This window comes from Sceloporus occidentalis, unplaced genomic scaffold (assembly GCF_023333645.1).
Source record: "Sceloporus occidentalis isolate IW3139 unplaced genomic scaffold, rSceOcc1.0.p SCAF_3, whole genome shotgun sequence".
Taxonomy (NCBI): Eukaryota; Metazoa; Chordata; class Lepidosauria; order Squamata; family Phrynosomatidae; genus Sceloporus; species Sceloporus occidentalis.
This window is the reverse complement of record NW_028316983.1, coordinates 37,123,070-37,146,396: the sequence shown is the minus strand read 5'-3', so window position 1 is coordinate 37,146,396 and position 23,327 is coordinate 37,123,070. Positions and strand designations below refer to the sequence as shown.

The window sequence follows — 23,327 nt, the reverse complement described above, 5'->3', positions numbered from 1 at the left end:
ATCTGTCGGAGATGATTTGATTTGGATTCCTGCATGGCAGGGGGTTGGACTGGATGGCCCTCGCGGTCTCTTCCAACTCTATTATTCTATGATTCTATGATTCCATGGTGTGGTGTAGTAGTTTGAGTGTTGGACGAAAGCTCTGGAGACCAGGATTCATATTTCCACTCAGCGATGGAAACACATCGGGTGACCTTGGGCAAGTCACACTCCCTCCGCCCCAGAGGAAGGCAATAGCAAACCCCCTCTGAAAAAAATTGACCAAGAAAACCCTGTGGATCACATGCTCTCAGCCTCAGGGGAAAGCAATGGCAAACCTCCTTTGAATGAATCTTGCCAGGAAAATGCCATGATGAGTTCGTCTTGGGGTTGCCAAAAGTCAGAAATGACTTGAAGGCACACAACAACAACAGTGACAACAACAACACAACAAAGTTTCACTTTAGGGTCACTATAAATCAGAAACAACTTGAGGGTGCACAACAACAATTACAATTGCATAATTTCACTCCTTCTGCAGTATAATTATAATTTGTTTCCACTTATAAACATGGGGACTGTGGCCTCAATAAATGGCAGAGAAAGGATACTGGTTCATGTTATTTTTATTTATTTTATTTATTTACAGTATTTATACCCTGCCCTTCAGCCTTAAAGGCTCTCAGAGCGGCTTACAAAGTCACCTCTGAAAACTGGAAAAAGTAAAGACTTATGTGACAGAATCATAACTATAAAGGTAACTAACTACTTTGGATGCCTCAAGCAATAATTCTAACTCATTCCTTTGTATGCTTTGGATACTCTGTACTAGGCCAAACTATAAGCCATCCAGGCTAACAAAACACCAAAGCCCAAATGCTGCCTGCTGCATCCAGATGAACCCAACAGATGCACACATTATTATTATTATTATTATTATTATTATAGTTTATTTCTATAGTGCTGTAAATGTACACAGCGCTTTACATAGAAATAATCAAATCAATAAAAATATAAAACCTGCCAATGGCGTACAATCTACAAAATACATATAAACAATAAGTAGTAATATAAAATGGAATTGGTTAAAAAAGCAGGCAACAATTAAAATATCAACATCCACTGTCTAATCAAATATCAGATAAATATTCACACAGTGTCTGGGAACACTTCCCTGAACAGGGTGGTGTTCAACTCAGATGTAAAAGTCATCAATGAAGTGATGACCCGTGTTTGTGGGGGAAGAAGGTTCCAGGAGTGAGGGGCAGCAAGTGAAAAGAGACGAATCCAGGACGGGAAAGTGGAGATCCTAGGCTCAGAGAGGAAACCTTGACCACTAGAAAGGAGGGTACGAGTGGGAATGTAAGGAGAAAGAAGATCAGATAAATAAAGAGGGGCCAGCCCATGCAGAGCTTTAAAAGTTAACCAGGCTTAGTCAGTCTTCCCAAAAAGCAGCAAGCAGTGGCAAGCACCAAGGAGGACTCGCACTGGCAGAGGCATATTCCAAGGCCCAGTGACAAAAGCTGAATTCAGGCTTACCTCACTGCTGCCAAATTAAAGAAGCCAGAAAACCTGCTGGAAGGCAATCAAAGAGGTACTGTCCCTTCCTTCTTCTCCTGCAGTATCCACAGTGAATATGTATTTGAGAAGACTATCAAGCAAAGCTTTAAGGGCAAAAAACCTATTGAAAATGATCACTGAAAGGGCCGATGGACTCCAGCTTTAATAATAATAATAATAATAATAATAATAAATTTTATTTATACCCCGCCCTTCCATGGAAATGATCAGGGCGGCTTACAAAATTTATAAAAACATTACAGTACAGGATTAAAAATTCAATATAACAATTAAAACCATTACTACAAAGAACAAAAAACCGGAACAGGAACAGTAAAATAAAAAATACATATATCAGGGGCAAGAGAAAAATGCAAAAAAGGTCCATCGGTCCAGGGTCAAAGGGAAAAAAAAAATTGAGGAATAGGCTATACTCCAATTGGTAAGCTGTCCATCAAACATACAGCTGTCTGTGGAAAAGAAGAAGATGGCATTCCTTGTCCATTCCAGATGCAGAAGTCAATCAGTTCAAGGGGGGAATATTATTTTAGCACTGGAAATGAAATATATTTCTCCAACATATGTAGGAGAGCAGGCTAGATTCAGGAGTGCAAGAAAATGCAGGAAAGGAAAAGAGAAATAGCACTCAGAGGAAATGGCTGGAAGGGTACTATTGCTTCCCCTTCATAGAGTTTTGACATCACATGTGATTGCTTCCTTCCCTAAAGATTAAGGGCAGCCCTGAAATGTGTTACACTCACATCCACTTTGCTGTCTTGAATGGATTTACACTACCATGATAGTTTGGTAAAAATTACTTTTTAAATATTCAGATTGGCAAAATAAGACTCAGTCTTCCTTCCTTTCTAATGTTATGACAGAGAAAACAAAGAGGAGGTAGGCAGAGGATGGCAGGGGCATCCCATATCTCCCCACTGTCCTGCTCTGGCAGCAACAGACCCTGTCAATCCTCTTGTCATCTCACTTTCTCAGTGGCTTTTAAAATGTCCCAGTTTCTTTCTCCTGCTCACACTTCCCCACTTCGTACTCAGTTTATGACAATTGCTGCAAACAGAACTCAAAGTGCAAAAGCAATTTACATTCAATTAACTCAACAGGGGGTGGGAAGAAGCACAGGGAAAAGCCTCTCCTAGCTTGCGTGTTCTTCCTCATAAAGAACTTGTGCCACCTTGAGTATAATCTGATGTTGCTTGCCAGATATGTCCTGGTTTTCAAAGTGGATGGAAGCAAAATGTTTGAGGGTATGGTAGCCCAGAATGTCAGTAATTCAGTGTATGGAAGTGGGGGTTAATCCCTACACTACAGTACAATTGAGAGGTTTCAGGTCAGAACTAATCAGTAGCAAGCGAGAATCCTGCACCTGAGTACTGGCACTAGAGTACTTGAGATTGGTGGGAAAGATCACAGAGTTACTCCTTGAGGTGGCATAATGTTCTTATGGCTATTTCTTTGGTCCCCATGCTCCCATGGAGCCCCCTTCCCTGTGCCAAAATAAAGTTGGCAAAAAGCTATGTTTTTAAAAACGTATTGAGGCCTTCAAGAGCAACAAGGTTGTTTTTTTTGCTTATGAGAGGTTTCAGAACTCCCCCCCCCCAAAAAAAAAAAAAACCCTCAGCAAACTGAGGAACAACCTTTTTAAGCTTTGGTTACTGATTGCGAATTAAGCAATGTATCAGAGAAGAGCTTTTCCTAGCTTTTCAGTGTCGCAGGAAACTGGCCTTGTTTGGTCAATCCCACAGACTCACTCTTCTTTCTGTCAGAGAATCTGTTAAGTGTTTCCAACATTCTGTTCTGACAAGAGGTTTTTGCACATGTGCAAATCTGGAAAGTCCATATGGAGCACTAATTTTTGCTATTACAGTGAACAATATGAACAAAAGAAGCTTGCAACAAATTATTACAATGGGTTGTGTCCCCATTCAAGGTCCCAGCTAGCCAACCATACCCTCATTTAGAATACCTGTGGCCTTCCAGATATTGTTGGGCTACAACTGCCATTGGTCACAGCCTGGTCTGGCCAGTAGTGAGGAATCATGGGATGTGTACCCCAGCAACATTACACATTCACCCTTCCTGCTGGAGGGACTACTGTGGTCCTCTGCTTAACTCAAGGGCAGGAACTTATTTCTGGCCTTCACAATGCTGTCCCCACCTGGCCCAGATGACAAAGATTCGGTGGCAAGAATCTCTCCTCCACTGGTAATAGACACTTACCTCTTTTTCTTTCTACAAAAAAGAAGAGGAGCTTCAGACTAACAGCTTTATTGTTGTTGTTAACCTCAAGTTGATCTTGACCCATAGTGACCCTGTAGATGAGACATCTCCAAGATTCCTTGTCTGCCACTGCCCTGCTTTGTTCATGCAGATTCATATCTGTGACTTCTTTAATAGAGTCCATCTATCTAGCATGTAGTCATCCTCTCTGCATCCCCCTACCTTTCTTAGCCTTATTGTTTATTCTCACAATGCATTATTGTTTTTTGTCACAATGTGACCTAAGTATGACAACCTCAATTTAGTCATCTTGGCTTCCAGAGAGATTTCTGGCTTGATCCGTTCTAGAACCTATTTGTTTCTCTTTTTGGCTGTCCATGGAATCCTTGCACTGTTCTGCAACAACACATCTCAAATGAATTCATTTTCTTCCTATCTGCTTTCTTAACTTTCCAGCTCTGGCATCCATACACAGTAATAGAGAATAAAATGGCTTTGAACTTTCATGCTCAGTTGTATATCTTTACATATTTGGTTAAAACAGAGGTAAGAATTATGTGGTCCTCCACCTGTTGTTTGACTGCAGTTCCTCTACTTCCTTACCACTGACTGTACTGACTTACAGTCCAACAACGGCTGGAAAGCTCAGTGATTTCCATCCTGTTAAAGTGTGAGGAACATTAAGGGTGACATAGCAAAATTATATAAGTAGAATGTGCTGCAAATTATTGGATGACTGGCTGTACATCAAAGATTGGATGGAACTGATATAAAGATTGAATTGGAAATACCTGACAGTTGGTGGAAATTACATAGGTATCCCCATATAAACATCCCTGCTTTGTGTGAATATCTTGATCAATTTATGTGCAACACCCTCCTCCTAGGTTCTAGCTTCTTTCTCTCAATATGCATTTTCTGAACATGGTTCTGCCTCATATAATAAGGGAATATTGGCTGTCTTCCAAGACAGCAGTGCCTCCAGAACTTGACCATACAGCCTGAATTACTTTTAACACTTAGGATGTGATTTATAGTCAGATCTGTAGTCAGTATGTTTTACTCTACAAGAAAAATGATGGGTTGGAGCAGGAAATTCAGTGGGGAAAACAGTGGGGTATAGTTTTAACTCCTCCTTGAGTCCTGTTAAAATGACAGTGCTGTTGAGAGCCAGTGTGGTATAGTGATTTCAGCATTGGACTATGACTTTGGAGACCAGGATTTGAATCCCGGCTTGGCCATGTAAACCCACTGGGAGACTCTGGATAAGTCACACTCTCCCATCCTCAAAAGATGGCAACAGCAAACCCTCTCTGAAGAAATATGCCTAGAAAACCCCACGATAGGGTTTCCTTAGGATCGCTATCAGTTGGGGACAACTAGAAGGCACAAAACAACAAGATACAACAACAATCCAGTGCTATTAGTACAATGACTACTTGCAAAAAGTTATTTTTGAATGAGAACGCCCAGCCAACATAACTCATAGTCATACTGAATACAAGAACTGTAGTCAAAAAAGGAATGTTTTCAAAGTCTGGACTTTGTATTTATCTGCATTATCTCCCTCCCCCTTGTTGCATGTAATTTTAAACATGTTTTTTTTAAAAAAATAGTCATTGAACCACAATTTCATTTACAACATATCTACATGAACAACAAATCTGCAGCTCAAATTCAAGCCAGAGAGAGAGAGAGAGAGAGAGAGAACAAACATTTTCCAACATTCAACAAGGGAAGCATGAGAGATTTCTAAAAGGGGGAGTTCCAGTTTCCATTTAGCAAATGTGCTAATTTTGCAGGTTCAGAAAACATGGGGGGGGGGGGGGGGGAAGGGATAAAGAAACACAAATACAGCATGAACTGGGTTATGTGACCTATTGTAAAATTAGCTGCTGCCGCGTAAACATTTAAATTACGAGAACCATGCCATGTGTTTGGCTGCCAGTACAATAGGGCTATCCATCTGTGAAATAATTGATGGCACTATCAGCTAAGCAAATTTGAACTTTGTACAATACAAAGCAAACATACTGTACTCTCTGCTACAAAAACATACATTTGAAAATGCAGAGATGCTTGTTTTTGTAGGCCTGACCTCCACATGACAAAACTTTTGAACAGCTCTACTTGATCAGACAAAAGTCCTATGTAGTCTGGAATTATGTTCTTCACCTCCACAATGCTGTGGAGTTGTGGAGCCAATACTGAAAGATAATAAAGAGGTAATATATAACTATGATGACTATTCACTACTGATATGAATTTGTCCAGTCCTTTCAAAATTATCCAGGCTGGCAGCTGTTGCTATTTCTTGTGGCAACAAAATGACAAACCCTCAGCCAATGTTACAGTTGTCTCAACATAACTGTAATTCTTTGGGTGCGGGATTGCCAACTTTTTATTTTTAAATCGCTCCTGTCCAAATGGCTTTGACCCTAGCCTGAAAAACAGTAATAAAGCAGGAAACGCTTTAATTGACACACCAGTTTTAAATGGTACATAACAAAGTCCAGTATCAGCAAGACTGTTTGGGCCAGATCTTCTGCCATAGGTGGCTCTGATGTTACAAATGCAGAGAAATCCACTTTGTTTTTTAGTCCAAAATTTAAATCAGTGGTCCCCAAACTGTGCCCTTTAAGAGCTTTCAGACTTCAGCTCCCCAAAGTCTCAGCCATGTTGGTCAATAGCTCTGGCATCCATATAGCCTAGGATTCTGGGAGCTGAAGTCCAAAATCCCTTAAAGAGCAAAGTTTGGGGACCACTTATTTAAATGAAAGAAACATGCTGAACTCTCTCGCCCCCCATCCCCACCCCCACCCCCCACCCCCCGAGCACGAACTTGGGTAGCTCATTTATAGTTTGGACTAAAATCTGGGATAGATTCCCCATCCCACTGACATCAAAGTCACTGGGTGCCACTATCCTCTGCAGAAAAACTTGACTTTGTTCCCCCAAATAGAAATTTTATATCCATGAAGAAGCTAGATATGGCTTATTGGCTTCTTTCTTCTTCATCATCTGAATTTTTACTTGCTCTAGGTGCTCTTTCAGAAAACCATCTTCAATATAAATTAATTTTCCCTTCTTCCACCCACTCTCTTTCTTGTTGCACAGAGAGAAGTTGTGAACAGAATTTATATTCATCTTTCAACTTGGGTGCCAAAACTAATACTTCCCATAGCCTTAATTGGTATGAAAAATATAGCTTACACTGTAAATTCCCTTGAAGCAGCAATACTCCATTCTTGGGAGAGAACAGTCTCAGAATACAGGAATTCATGCAAACTCTCCTTAGAAGAAATCCACTATCTGTCACCATTGCCTGAAGTTTTGAGGGTGCCTGCTTTCACTAATCCCCATTCTCACTTGCAGTAGGATAACCCAGAACATGAGAGCAAGCATGGTGTAGTGGTTGGAACACTGGACTATGACTCTGGAGATCAAGGTTCAAATCCCTGCTTAGCAAAGGAAACCCGCTGAGTGATCTAGGGCAAGTTGCATACTCTCAGCCTCAGAGGAAGTCAAAGGCAAACCCTGTGAGGTTTGTCTTAGGGTTGCCATAAGTTGAAACTGACCTGAAAGTACTGAACAACAATAACAGCAACAACTCAGAACCCCTGTTTGTTCTAGCAGGTAAGAGAAGAAGGTGGGTGAAGAGACTGAGGGAGAAATGGGCTGGAAGAGTCATTTCTCCATTTTCCTTCATAGCTGAGGGGTTGTTAAAAGGAACAAATGAAATCTCTGGGTTGCAGTCAGGCAACCACAACACAGCCTAGTACCAAACTAAATTATCACACTATTTTGACAATGGCAAGGCTTCAGAGAGAACAAAATGCCTATGACTTTAAAAGCTGAAAAACTGACATGCAAGAGAATTAGACCAAATTGCCAAAAATTGTTTTGGAGATTCAGGTCCAAAACACACTGCAGAAATTATCCAGTTTGAGACTGCTTTAACTGCCCTGGCTCAAGGCTAGGGAATCTTGAGAATTATAGTTTAATGTGGTACCAGACCTCCCTCTGACAGAGAAGGCTAAATGTCTCACAAAACTACAGTTCCCGGGATTCCCTAGCATTGAATGGGGCAATTAAAGCCGTCTCAGACTGGATTATTTCTGCAGTGTGTTTTGGACCTCAGAATATTAATTAGAGACTGTTGATGGTAATCCTAAAATTCTTTTCATTATTGATGTTTCTCATGTCATTTTTCATGCTTACTGGCAAGCACAAAACACTCTGAGTGTTTTGAATGCTAAAGAAATAGCTACTGATTTCTCCCTCTTCTACATATTGAGTAAAATGATACAGGAACCAAAGGTTGGAAAAGTTACTTTTCCAAGCTCTGATTAGAATCCAGTCCTGACTTTCCTCTGGCCTATATGCTTCTCCTTTTTCCAAGAGAAAATAATACAGACACAAAGGCAGGACAGAGATCTTACTTTTTAAAATTGTGCCTGGTCATTCTACTCCTGTTGCAAAAGCCAACAGCTCTTCACTGAGCACTGGGCGGGGGGGGGGGGTACAATTTTCTTAAACAGCTGCATGGAAAAGAAGTTTTGCAGGTGTGCGACCTCTCTTGCAGTAATGCTGCACAGATGATACAAACCATAGATGATACAAAGGCAATAATCACATCTTCCCACTATACAGCTATTAAAAGCAGCAGAACATCTTTATAAGCAATGCATTGGCAATTCTCCCTAACAGAATTCTAAAGTGTAACAAAGATAAGGGGGGGAAACCACCCATATTCTGAGCTGGTGGTGATAGCAAATGAGAGCAGTTTTAGGAAGACTGGACAAGGCCCATCTTCCCCAACATGGTACTCTTCAGATGTGTTGGACCCTGGTATGCTCTCTGGGGATTATGGGGCTTGTAGTGCTACACTTCTGAACAGTAGTAGTTGAGGAAGGCTGGGCTAAGCCCTGTCCTCACTGTTACACTTTCTACACATCCTCTCTTCCACAGTGTACATAGCATGATAAAGTAGTTAATTCAGCCTCATTGTGAGAGCCAGGGTAGTATAGTCATTTGAGAGGTGGGCCAGGATTACTGGGAAACTAGCATTCAGACCCCTGCTCACCTATAAAAATCCACTGGGTGGTCTTTGGCAAGTCACACACTCCCTGCCTAAAAGGAGAAGGATGGCAAACCTCCTCTGAATAAATTTTGCTGAGAAAACCCTAGGATGCTATAAATCAGAGTTGATTTGAAGACATATAATAACAAACAACAAATTATATATGAATACTCCTGCTGAATATCCTACCTAGGCCTTTTACAAGAAAATTTCTTAACTGGGAGATGGAGGGTTAAATCACAGGGGAAAACGTAGGGGTTCTATCTAGCCGCCTTGAATCCCATTTTGGGAGAAAGATGGGATATAAATCCCATAAACAAACAAATAAATAAATAGGAATCCTAAACCCAATGACCTGATTCTTCCTAATTTTAATCAAATCATCTCTTCCCCTACAGCCATCTAAAAACCCAGCCATTATGGGGTGAGAGGGGGACAAATGTGAACCCAATTGTTGCCATCACTGCAATATGAGTCTCTTTCAGTGTGGTTCCTATGCAATCATATCTAGAATACAGCACACAAAGTTACTTGTGCAACATGACCAAAGGAAAGCGGAGGCAGGCTGCCTCATTTCCTTCTGAGAGGCCTATACACATGAATCAGAAAAGTATTTCTTCTTATTTCTGTTCCTTTTTGCAGAACAGGCTTGAAAAGCTACATTGCACTAGATCAAGGTTATAACAGTGCAGGTATTTGCTCAAGAATGACAAGCCCAGAAATGTAGGCATCTCAACAAAGAACCTATTTCCAAATCCTGACATTGAACAAGAAGGCTGAAGAAAACTCTGGAGAAACAGCTGTATTATAGCAACAGCATCATCACTCCAGAACAGTCCCCTTCCCTCCACCAGCCGAGCCAGTCCTACCTTTGCAAATGCTCCCCATCTCTGTAGTCTCGCTTCTCTCAGCTGGGCTGTTGGTGCTCTGTGTACAACACGCTCCTTTCTGCAGTGCAACCTCTTCTCTAACTTTAACACCCCCCACGCATTGATTGATGCATACTGCAGTCTCTGCAAACCTCACAGCCTACAGCTGCTGCTGTTGTTATTGCTGCTGTTGCTGCTGCTTGGAAGGGGGCATCTGGGATCCCCTCCCACACACATAGGCTGGAGCCTCAGTGACAGCTCTGCCTCTCTCCATCCCTCTTGTCTCCCTCACCCCTGGGGGATTTCCCTCTGTAATACAAATCCAGCAGATGGTCATAGACTTAATAGCAAGAATCCATGTTAGGCACCCAGAGGTTTTTATTGAACCTCCTACCCCCTCCCCACCTCCTCCTCTTCAGTCTCCCTGAGCTACAAACATCTGGCTCATTTCAGGGAGGTCTCCAGGGAAGGCAGCTATTTGCTGCCTTCCTGATACCACACCAGACTGCAGCAAGAACAATACATGAATGGAGAGGGCCACTAATAGGAACAGATTTCTAGGCCTCTAATAGGAGAAACCATAAGGCGAACCTATCACGGGGTTTTCTTGGCAAGTTTCTTCAGAAGGGGTTTGCCATTGCCATCCTAAGTCAGAATCAACAACAGCAAAATAAAAGCAGATATTTCTATGAATACTTGGTTTCTCTCCTCACCCACATAATCAGGTCTGTTCATTCCCAAGGCCAAGATTATTGTCCCCAGGGCTATCAGCATCACATGCCACTAATGTTTCCACTACTTTTTGCATCAATGTATACTGAAAGAAGCCTCTGCAAAAAAAGCAGTTCAAATGCTACCAATTGTAGAGTGGCAGCAAGGTAGGCAAGAACAGTTTGGTCATCCAAATAGCCTGGAAGTTTATTAGGTAGAAAAGGGACAGCATTGTTTGTAGATCAGCAGCCAGTAGCCCAGTGTGCAGTGAGCTTCTGAGTCACACCAGCTGGCAAACGTGAAAGGCACATGACCATGACAACAGGACTTGTGTGTGACAAAAGGAATGTGAACAACTGCCCTCTATTTATAATCGTCCCTATGCACTGTCTGCTTCAGAAACTGGAGAATGAGCAGCAAGAAAGAAATATTGGTCATTTTCAACCACTTTTTAGAGTGGTGGTAGTTTGAAGGTATCCACCCTTGAGAAGATTTGGGGAGAGTCTTGGGGTGGACTGGGATCCTTCAGTTTGCCCAATCTTGGCCTTGTCCAACATCCATTAAGCAAATTAATGAATGTGGTCGGGATGAGAGATAGGCATTCATATACTGTACCACAATTTACAGTAAATGCTCATTTCCACACTCAGTTCAAGGTGCTGGAGCTGACCTAATCAGCTTCAAACACAAATATCTGTAGGAGTGCCTCTCTTTATATCAGCCTATCCATGGGTACGTTTTGTGTTACTGAGGCAGATAGTCTTCTCACTTGTGATGTCTCAGCTATGGAATACCTTCCCCACAGAGTTGTGACTGGTGCCAACAACACCACTGTTATGATACCAGCTCACAAACATTCTTTACACTAGGGAATTTCAACTGGCAGATGTTTGCTTTATTGTATCTGATTCCTTCCTTAGCATCAGCTAACGTTGGTGTGTCTTTTATGTTTTTATTTTGATTATATTTCCACATCCTCATAATTTGTAAGCCTGAAAGGCAGTTAAAAGTACTTTAATAGAGAGAATAAATTAATAATAAAGTTCCAGATTTAAAAGCTGATTCATCTGGAATAGACACAATCACAAACAAAGACAAAGCACTTATCCATGAACGATAAAGCACTTATCCAGTGACACCCCACCACATTTAAATGCATGTTTACTGCATGCAGTTGGCACATATATATCTGGTAGGGCTGTCTTAGGCAAAGAAACACTGCTGGCATGGCAATGCTACACATGAATAGGTTGATCCAAATAAACAGGAACACTTATATGGGTAAGGGGCTGACTGCTTTGTCCATTATTTAACACTATCAAAGGACAACTTACAATAGCAATGGTACATGCAATATTTGGAATGGTTTCTGGTACTTTTCTCTAAACAAAAACTTTGCCTTTAAAATATAAATGACCCATTCAGTTGCATTATTCCAAGACACAAGATAAAGTTTTTAACTGTTGGAAACAGAAACAGAAAAATAAAAATACAAGAATGATCAACAGTGTCACTGGCTGCAAGGTTTGGTCAACATCATTAGCTTCTCTATAGAAGCTTAGCAAAGAATCTCAAAACATTCACTAAACAATCATAGCATATGGTTGAACAGCAGAGTAGTGAATTCTTACAGACCTGGAACCAGTAAAAATTTAATGCAAGGAACAGGTATAGGATCCCACAGAAAGCTGTAGTACACTGGAAGTTAAGCATTTCAGTTTGCCTGGTTGCTCACATACATAACCTGGAGCCCTGGATTAGCCCTTCTACCATACTCTGCAAATCCAGACTCCATTTCTTCAGATACACACATGGAAGCCACATGAGGGAGGGTAGGTCAACAGTTTAGTCATAATCCTCCAGTACCATAGCTTATAGGATCAAGATCCACTGAGAAAGTGACAAAACAAATTTGTGTGCTCACACATTCAGGCTCAAAAAATGGGGGAAAATTTTGGCTTTATTAGAAATTCATTCAACTATAGTCTGCACAAAGTGACAAAACCATCACTTGACAATTAAAAGTTTTCAAGGTGAATTAATTTCACCAGGCAGGTCCAGCTCCATCAGGACTAGCCTGGAAGAAGGAAGAACCCTCCCTCCAATCCATCTGCCTTGGTCCAGGCCTCAGAGGGAGAGAAGAACCACTGGACCTCATCCCCTTTCCCTCCACCATTCCCTTCTCCTTTTGTGTCATGTCTTTTAGATTGTAAGCCTGAGGGCAGGGAACTGTCTGATTAAAAACATTATTGTAAGCCACCCTGAGAGCCATTAGGGCTGAAGGGCGGGATATAAATACCTAAATAAAAAATAATAATAATTAGCATGTCCATCTCAGTAACAACAAAAGGTCAAATCTCTATGTGGATTTTGTCAGGGAAATTTAAAATTACATTCAGAACAGGGTGATATGGGTTTAGGGTTGCCATAAGTCAGGACCTCCAAACCAGGACAAATGTAGGACAATATTTTCAAATGCAGGACACGTTTTTAAAAATGGAGGACACACAAAAAAATTGATGCTCTTTTTTAAATGTTAATATAAATGCATGTTTCTTAGGCGTGATCAAAATGGAGGACATTTTGGCATTATTCCTAAACAGATGACAGAAATGTAATTTCCTTTCTGGCCACCCCCCATTCCAAAACACACACAAAGCACATTTGGGCTTTTGCAAACTGACTCAAACAGCTAGCTCTTTGCATGCTAATAATAATCATAATAATATTGATAATCATGGAAGGTCCCTTTGCAAACTGACTCACACAGCTGGGTCTTTGCATAATAATAACAACAACAACAATAATGATGATAATAATAATAATAATCATGGAAGGTCCCTTTGCAAACTGACTCACACAGCTAGGTCTTTGCATAATAATAACAACAACTGAGGGAACTGACTCACACTGAGGGAAGCCGAAAACGTTCCCCCCTCCCCCGGCCCCTTTGGTCCTCTCCTCTGCTGCCTCGATCTGCCGCCGCTGCTGCCGGTCGCCTCACTCCTTTGCCGGCCCACGTGGCCCCAGGAAGTAAACAGAGGAGAGCTCCTCCTCTTTCAGCTGGGTGGCCAATGGGGTCAGAGAGCTGGAACAGCCCCACCCCTCCCAGCAGTCACAGACTCCTGAAGCAGGGGAAGGACTGTTCCGCTATTGGCCAGCCTTCCAGCCAATAGGAGGAGCTCCAGCCTCCGACAGAGCCCTAGGCAGCCAAGGCACGGTAACAAAGCCCAGGAGCGGGGGAAGACCCGGGAGAAACACCAAACCGTGGCGTGACCGTGCAGAACGGTCCAAACACGGGAAATTCACGCCCTCCACCGGGTTATGGCAACCCTATATGGGTTGGGCTTTGGTGGGAAGTGGGAGAAAAATATCCCCCTCCCCCTGTGATTACTTTGAAAACTGTGTTTAAGGGCATTTTTTCTGGAGATGAATTTCATAGTTTTTTATCAGATTCTCAAAGCAGTCCATGACTCAAAAACAAAAACAAAAACCTAAACAAACCCCAAAATGTTGAATTAGAAAATTTAATATAGCCCTGATATATAGAGAGATTTCTGAATAAGTTACCCGGTAAGGTAGGCCATTATTATTAAACCATATTGCAAGATATGTCTTGCAAATCCACTGGTGATAGCAAACCATGTTTTATTAACTACCAATAGTTGCAAACTACAATCTGAACCTATGATTTATGGCTGGCTTATTTAAACCATGGTTTATTATGAGATTTTGAACTGCAACCATATCTATTTGAGAAGAAAAACAGAAGCTGGCAAAAGGTACAGAAGAGATACAAACTAGAAATGGGAAGGTGAGATACTGTATATTATGGTTAATACAAACCATGGTTTATCATCACACATAAATATTTGTGATGGCTGAAATTTAATTCTGGGACTTCCATACTCAGATATCAGCTCTGTTGAACATGAAGTATTCCAGGCTTACAAATACATTTAAACATATATATTGCTTTCACTGCAGAAATGTATTATCTACTGGTCACCTAGCTGGCGGTCCTTCTTAGGCAAGGTTAGGGATAGTAAATTCAATTAAATTCAGCATTTTCTAACACATTTTATTGTTTTCTGATAAAATAATGACTGTATATACTCATGTATAATTCTAGAAATTTAGGTCAAAAATTGACCAAAAAACCCTGAGTTGACTTATTCATGGGTCAATGTAAGTACTGTATCTTAACTCTTATTTTAAAAAAGGAACCGTCTCCTGGTGAAAAGCAAGAGTATAATCTGTCCCGGAAGCACCAATCCTCTGTACTCTTTCATCCATTCAGTCTTAAGAGTAAGCACACAGAGTTGCTGGAATTTTGTAAGTTCTTTGTCATTGTTTTGCTTTGCTTCATCCTTTAGATCCTTTGCTATATGCTCCTAAATTTTACCCTCAACTTATCCACAGGTCATATCAAATTCCATAATATTGGCCCCAAAACTTGCCCTCAACTTATACATGAGGTCAATTTATAGTTGAGTATGTATGGTGTGTATATACTCGACTATAAATCGAGTTCATGTTTAAGTCGAGGGCAAGTTTTGGGGCCAATATTATGGATTTTGATATGACCTGTGGATAAGTCGACGGTAGAGACCTTAGAGGCTCTTTGTTAGGTCCAGGGAGGCTTGGGCCACCGCAAAGGGAGGACAGGGAAACCAGCCTCTGCAGCAGACAAACGTAGACATTCACAGGCATAGGATTAATTTGCACCTGCATATGCAACTAACAGGATACCAGGCGCTAAGTAGGGAAAATATAGAGGTCAGATTATAAAGTGCAGTGAAGAGAGGGAAAGAAAGGGAGAATAGGAAATGGTATTTCAAAAATAAAGGTAGCTGGTTCCTCTTCCCTATATTTCAAAATAGGAATAGACATGGTGCGATAAATCATGGACAATAGCTTTCACTTTCATTATGGCAAGGCTTTTAGTGCAGCTATCTAACTTCAACTTAAAACAAAAATTTAGAATCAGCTTAATAGTAAAATGTTTCCTTCTGCTAACTGAAATGTATTTGCATTGAATTTTTGCTTTTAAATGGTTAAAACACATTAGCCAAAATCCTACTGAGTAGTTCCAACTAGGAAAGACCCATTGAATCAACTGCTGGTTAGTGAGTCAACACATAGATAATCCCTATAAACTCAATGAGTCTACTCCAGTTCACACTAACAGGATCTAGGCAATCGGTTCCTTCCCACCATCTTTCCTTTCCCTAATTAGGACAGTTATAAAGCAGCAGAGCAGCCAAGTAGCCATTACACAGTCCCCTCACGTACATCACATGTGATTTTGCTGCAAATACAGTCCTTGTAAGTAACTTCATAAATGTGACAATGAGGCTATTTCTCAGTCACTGAATAATTGCCAAATAAATAACGGTCCCTGTAATAGGGTAGCATCAGAATGCACTGACAATTTGATGTATCAGAGAGCATTTCAGAGTGCCAGATACAGGCTGAATCAGAGCTGGCCCTACCATTAGGCAAAACGAAGCAGCCACTTCAGGCAGCAAGTGCTTGGAGGGAGTGGTGGAAGCTGCCAGTCTGTTCCACCTGAGCTCCCCAGGTGTTTTGACTCTGTTGAAGGACTGAGCCCTGTATGCTGTAAAGCCTGTCCTGAGCCTCATACTATCAGGAAGAACTTCTTGATAATAAGACCTGTATGACAGTGGAGTACTCTGCCTCAGTGGAGTCTTTCTTTTGAAATTTATAAATAGAGGCTGGATGGCCAGCGGTCAAGAATGCTTTGACCGTGTATTCATGCATGGTAAGGGGTTGGACTGGATTACCTTTGTGGTCTCTTCCAAATCTATGATTCAATGTTCCTATGAAATTAGGCTACCATTTCAGTTCTGGTGGAGGAAGCAATCTCATCAACTGGTCCAATCAGTGTCTGGAGAATGAGGCATCATTTTGGCCTATGATTTGGGCTGATCCTAGTAGTGTTTGTTCATTCTAGTTCAGAAAGGAATTTGAATTTCTTCACTGTAAATGTCCTAAGATTTAGATTCATGAACTCCCCACTCCCTTCAAACTATGGATCAAAGAAACAGCAATCTGTTCCTTCCTTTGCTCCTTATGTAATTTACTTCGTTAACGAAATGGAGGCTCAAAAGATTGAATCCCTGCTGAATCTGTTTGAAACTACATCATGAAAAGAAATGGCTATATTAAATGCACATTTTTAATTCACTTCAATTTTCAGGTCAGATAAGACAACTAATCTGTCAGAGTTTAAGAACTTATGGGTGTGTATTGCAGCATCTGGATGATTATGCACAATATTTGGCACCCATGCAAAGACCTACTAACTAAACCTACAACTGTTCTTGCATGGAATAATTACATTAGCTAAACATAAGCTAAGCCTGCCCACTCCATCCCTATGCCCAATCACTGTACATTTCTAGACCAAATGCCATCACTCACTGACAAATTCAGTGCACATCAATGCTTTTTAATTTCTATACAGGCTTTGGCCTAAACAGGAGGAAATGGTATTGTGCCTTCTTGCCACTAGCCCCAATGGAGTCATCCACTGATATAGAATTGCCGGGGGGGAGCACCCAACAGCCTCAGTTTCAATCATATAATGTGATTGCCAGAGATATTGCAGGTATTGGACATGCTCTGTGTAGGCAGTGATGTGTGTGAATGGGAGATGGTCTATACTCTATTGAGCTGGCATCTTGACAAAGTTCAGAAATATTCAACCACAATAGAACATTAATCTCTTACAAAAGAGGGTGAAGTTCTTATACATTCACAAACTTTGTAGATGAGGTCATGTTCCCATCCCACCAGTGACAAACTGCATTCACTGGGTATCAAAATGTCAGAAAATGAAATTATCGTCATCATCATCATCATCTTCATTTATACTTGACCTTTTTTTCAAAATCAAAAATTAAAGTTGGCTTACAATTTTTAAAAAATACAATATAGCTAAAACATATAAAAATCGACAGTAAAATAGATTTAATTATAAAACAATCTAAAATGTACAGCTAAAAATTTAAAATGCTGCTTAAAAAAAAGTGTTCAATAAAAACAATGCTAACAATTCTGAAAGCCTGCCAATGGAAGGACAGCAAGGAGAGACTATTCTGGGAAAGAAGTTCGGGAGCCTAGGAGAAGCCACTGAAAGGGTTCTCACATTCCTACCAGCTATGGTGGTGAGACTGAGAAAAGGTCCTCTCATAACTTGCTGCATACCTTCCAATTGTCCTGATTTGGCAGGGGCAGTCCTGTTTAATCCTCTGCCATCCCAGATTTTCAGCTGCCTTAAAATATCTCACTTTCTCTCCTCTTCCCACCTTCCCTCTTGATCCTCAGCTTACCTCAACTGCTGTAAAATGAGTTTCAGCTGCAAAAGTAGTCTCAATTCACTTCAGAGTGGGGAGAGGAGGGGTGGAATCTTGCCCTTGCCACCAGTAGGCTCAGGCAAAAGCAAATGGCTGCAGCCTTTCCTAGCCTAAGTATCCAAACATCCCCTGATACATTCATCAAATCAAACATGCAATATTAAAGCAGTAGCATGAGCAGATGTGGTTTGCAATGGCATCCATAGCACTGGGATAAGTAGTATGGAAGCATCCCAAAGATGAAAGATGGGAGAAAAAGGAACTTACTGTAGAGAATCATTGACACAACCCTCTTCATTTCAAACCAACACTACCAAACCAAAGGTTGAGTTTTGCCAGATCAAACACCCCCTTTCTGTCACCTGTATCTGCGGACTCTCTAGATCTTGTATCTCGGTTGTAAAACCAATGAAGCATCGTTGATCACAAACATTCCCTCTCATCTCCCAGATATCAAAAAAAGCCTTTTACTTTGGAAACCTTTCCATCAGTTGATAATCAGATTTTTGGTTTCCCATGGAACCTCAGTAACTTAGATTGGCTTAAGGGTATAAACATGGCCCCAAAACGGAAACCTTTTTGCAGCAGTCACCACAACCATCATGTGCTACAGTCTCAGCAGTTGGCTTGCCCACATGCACTGTGACTGTTGTCAGACCCCTGTCTGAATTCTTTGTTTCCATCCTTTCCCGAAACTTGCAATCCCAGCTTGTGTCTTTTTACTTCCGGGTTTCTGTGGACCTTTGTCTTCAGGAACAGATACTTATTGCCTCATCTGATCCTCAGTTTCCACTATCCCCTTTCAGGTTTCTGTATTTGGTTAGCTCTGTATGTTGCATATCTGAACGAGTTATCTTTGTGGGTGTGCTACTTTCTATTTTTCTTAAAAAGAGGATACATAGCTCTCCAAGCCCCATACAAAAAGGGTAACACTAGCTTGTCTGTTCTTTCTCATTATTAACTTTCACCATCTTGACCATGCTGTATGGTGCCATCTGTCAAATGTTGGTGGGAATGTGTCTGAGGATTTAGGGAACTGTAGCCCAATAGCTCTGGGAAGCAAAAGTTTGGGAGAGGCTGGTAGAAGGAGCAGTGACCAGTGCTCACACTATACTGTGAATTTCCTCTGAATGCTCTCCTACTCCTCTTTTTCTTGAGGAGTAGGAGAGCATTCAGAGGAAATTCACAGTATAGTGTGAGCACTGGTCACTGCTCCTTCTACCAGCCTTTGAAAACATTGGCCTGTTACAGACTGCCAAAATAAAGCTGCTTCGGGTCTCTTTGGAGGTATGCTGTTTAAATGATGCATGCATCCTAAGAATCCGAAAGCTGCACCAAAGCAGCACTCCAGTGCTTAGGAATGGAGTGTAGCTTTGGTGCGACCTCCGGACTCTTAGGACCCATGCATCATTTAAATAGCATACCTCCAAAGAGACCCGAAGCAGCTTTATTTTGGCAGTCTGTAACAGGCCACAGAAAAGAAAGTATAGCATATGGGTTTCAAACTACTGCTTCAATAAGCCTCCATCCAAACCATATTTATTTTTCTGGATACCTAGGAGGCATTTTGTGACAGTGTATCTCTAAAAAGAAGGATATAAATAGATTTAGTGGTTTAATAAATAAAATAACTGGCTGTTTGTATATATTAATGCTGGCTGGGTTATATAATGAAATGGCTAAATAACAAGAATTTTTGATCATCTGTCATAATGTATCACACTGCAACCTTTTAAAAGCAATTTCTTTCTGCAAGTAACTACAGTGCACATATACTGCAGAATGAATGCAGTTTGACGCTGCTTTAACTGCCATGTGTCAATGGTATGGGAATCTGTGATTTGTAGTTTTGTGAGCTATTTAGCCTTCTCTGTTAGAGGGCTTTGGTGCCACAACAAACTACAAATTCCAGGATTCCACTGAATGGAGCCATGACAGTTAAAGCCATGTCAGACTGCATAAACTCTGCAGTGTGGCAGCAGCCCCAGTTTATGCAATTGGTAAAGTAACTATATAGTCCTTTGACCAACTGGAGATTTTTTTTAAATACTTAAGTCAGTAAACTCCCCACACAATGAATTTTATGGGCAACAATGACCCACAGAAAGTGCCAAGTATCAGCGTTTTAATTTTGTCCAATCAGCAGAATATCTGTTTTGTGAAGGACTTAGGAACACAGCTGTGACACAGGAAGAAAAAAACATGATGGTGCAAAAATGATGCTAAAAGCTTTTATCTGAAGAGTACTGTGGGAAGGCCATCACCTTTACCATTTTTTCAAAGCTAGGAAACCACAGATGGTCAAAATATAAAAATAAAAAATGTGATGTGTTTCATAAAAAATGTTGCATCAACCATAGAACTGCTACAAGCTTGCTTTTTTTAAAATGGCATATTGGTATTAGTTTATGGATGTTTACCTGGAGAGTCATCTCACCTAGTATTACTAGCTGGTTAGTGTTGTTTTTTTAAAGTAAAATGTCTCACAAAGGCAGATGATGAGAGGCCATCCCGCCATCACAACTGTTACTGCTGTGGCTGAAGCTGAGAAACTGTGACTTCTCCAAAGTCAGCCAGTGGATTTCCATGGCTGAGCAGGGGTTTGAACCCTGGTCTCCAGAGTCACAGTCCAACACTCAAACCATTACACCACTGGATCTCTCTTCTGCCACTGCTGTCCTCTTTTCCTAGTGTTTCATGTCTTTTTAGATCGTAAGCATGAAAGCAGAGAACTGTCAAATTAATAATTTGTAAGGCACTCTGGGCTTTTGGCTAAGGGGCAGGGTATAAATGCTCCAAATAGATAAATAAGCAGCCCTGTGAAGCTGAATGCATGCACTTCCTTAAGTGGCATATAGTATATGAACCTGTGAAAATATAGCATCCACTTATTTAGAAAGCCCTCAGTGCATAAAGGCAGGCATGATAGAAATATATGAAACTATACATGGGGCTCTGCTCTAACAAAGTGTGAGTTCTTATCATCTAGTTCCTTGAGTTTTGTCAGGTTACTTCCATTGTTGTTACTTCCATTGTGCCTACTCATTTCATTCTCTTGGGGTGCTTATTGTAGTGATTTCATGGATCTGCACTTGTGTTCTTCTAAAGGTTTAAAAAAAGAAACTCTGGTCTGGTTTGCTGCACTGGTTCTATGGTTTAAAGCAGACCTGTCGGGACCCCTTTGGAGGTCGAAAAATCCTTTCACAGGGGTCACCTAAGATCATCGTAAAACACATATTTGCATGTAGCAATGAAAATAATTGTATGGTTGCAGGTCACCACAACATGAGGTGTATTAAAGGGTCACAGCATTAGGAAGGTTGAGAACCATTGGTTTAAAGAGTAAGTGCTCTCTTCCTGGACTATCTATCTGTATGCCTGCTTGGCAGTCAAGCCATCCATTCATCTCTCTCTTTCTCTCTCTCTCTCTCTCATGTTATAATACAAAACTGCCATTTCACTGATGCATTATAGCACTATAATTCTTTGCAAACAATTTTTAAATAAAAACAAAAGAAAAGAAGAAAATGAAAATTTTACATGCACATGAATACACAGAGAGGAATTAAAAAGGATTATGCTTGAGGGTGGGAACCAAATGTTACAGTTTTTTCCAGGAATTGCCAGAAAATAGTTTGGGACAACTGAAACATCTTTTGGATATTGCAATAAAAACCTAAACACTACAATCCCCAGCAACCTACTGCCACATTAGTCCCATCTAGAAGAGAAAGCAGATAGAAGAGAATTCAATATTTTTTTTATATGTGTGGTGGCTTTACAGATTGGGCACCCATCTCCATCCATTTCCTATGGAATCCAGGGCTCTCTGGCTCAATCCAAAGCTGTTTCCAGTGTATTGCACTTGCACAATATCACACCAAATAGCACACTAAAAAGCCAGGAGTGACAGGAGTGGATTAGGGAAGGTGACCATGAGTGCAGGCACTTAGGACCCCCATGCCATTTACTAAGGCAAGGAACAGAGTTATAGTGAAGGAGCTCATCCGCAATCCGTGTACAAGCCGTGATAGCAGTGTTGAAAGGCCTGAAGGGAAAATTCCTCCCTGAAGGCTAGTCATGAGCCTTCCACATGACCCAACAGAATCATAGGGCCTTAAAAACCTCTCAGTGTTATGTGTCCTTTAGTAAAATTATGTGGTACTAGAGCCCTTTGGAAATGGCAGCAAATACTGGAGTTATTGGGCACATTTTGTCACATGCTTGGCTGTCAAAAAATTCCTCTCCTTAATTCCTCTCCTATTTGGAGATTAAAATCTGAATGTGCCTAAAGGAGAATTACCTTACTTGGCTCTTAGATTATACCTGCAGATGATTATAATATATATTTACACACAAACACACACACACACAAATGAATAGTGTAATCAAAAGAGCTATAGATCACTGACCCAACTTTTGCATGCATCCACAACATGAGGACAACATGGATATGTCAACAGCATGAGGTTTTTTAAAAGTCTTGGATGGGGACAATTCATCAGGCAAATTTCAGATGATTTCTTCTCCTCTTGCCAACAGAGGAAGGAAGAGGGAAAATATAAATTTCTCTTCTGAAATCTGCTACATGAACTTCGAAACACATAGATATCCCTGATAAATTAAGTTCTACAGCCTCTCCCTTCAATGCATATTATAAAAACCCACAGTCCATATGGAATGTATATTGAATCTGATCCACCCCTTCTATTTCAACCTGAAACTAGAAATTTATTTCTAAAAGCAAATTCTCTTTTTCCTCAGTGAATTCTGCATGCGTTCATTATGAGCAGTGGGCAAAATGGCCACATAGTTTGCACTGATTTTCCTACAGAGGGTTTCTATAATTGCCACTCACTAATTTAATGCAGTGCTAAACCAACTAAATAGGGCAGAAACAATCCCTTCATGAGGCTTGCTTTGTGGTAAGAAATGACTGTGTTCTCCAAGCACAAAAACAGCCATTCAACATGTTGCCAGTAAAGACCTGGTGTTCATTATCGCCTTTTGGCCAGCATTGTGCTGAGACACTGTTCCATTTATGGTTGCATACAGAATGCTGACAGTGGACAAAATTCATTCTTGCAGATGAGATGCCACACGTTGCAAATTGGAATGGAGCCAGAAGATTATGACTAACTGCTTTACATTTAAAGCAAAACATTAATCCCAAGAGGTCTACAGCTTCATATACACAGAATAAATAACATTCCCTAGTCCTGAAAAGAAGCCATCTCTGCAATTACACAAACAGCAAAAGCAAAGAACATTCTGTTGAAATTAACTAAGACACAACATGGTCGGAATGATATCTTTTATTGATACAGCCACCAGAGAATGGTACAGACCACAGCAAAGAATTCAATTTTCATGGAAATTTTCAGCAGCAGAACCAAAGACACATGAAACACAGATGTTTGCCTGGTTCTACCCCAACCTAAGCTGCCACAACAAATGATAACATTAAACTTAAGAGTGGTATAGTGGGGACCCTCTGGATATAGCTGG

The 23,327-nt window shown here is 40.8% G+C and overlaps 1 protein-coding gene across 8 annotated transcripts in view; it reads right to left on the bottom strand.

The window, feature by feature from the left end:
• The window catches only part of LOC149315762 (uncharacterized), a 259,568-nt gene that overhangs the window by 123,465 nt on the left and 112,776 nt on the right, over positions 1-23,327 (bottom strand). For 2 of the 8 annotated variants that reach the window (XM_089514031.1, XM_089514030.1), the window contains exon 1: positions 9,727-9,918. The exons of the other annotated variants lie outside the window; for them this stretch is intronic. The gene's annotated coding sequence lies outside the window, so the exon portion shown is untranslated. Of the gene's footprint in view, positions 1-9,726; positions 9,919-23,327 lie in introns of those variants that run through there. 8 annotated transcript variants of the gene reach the window in all.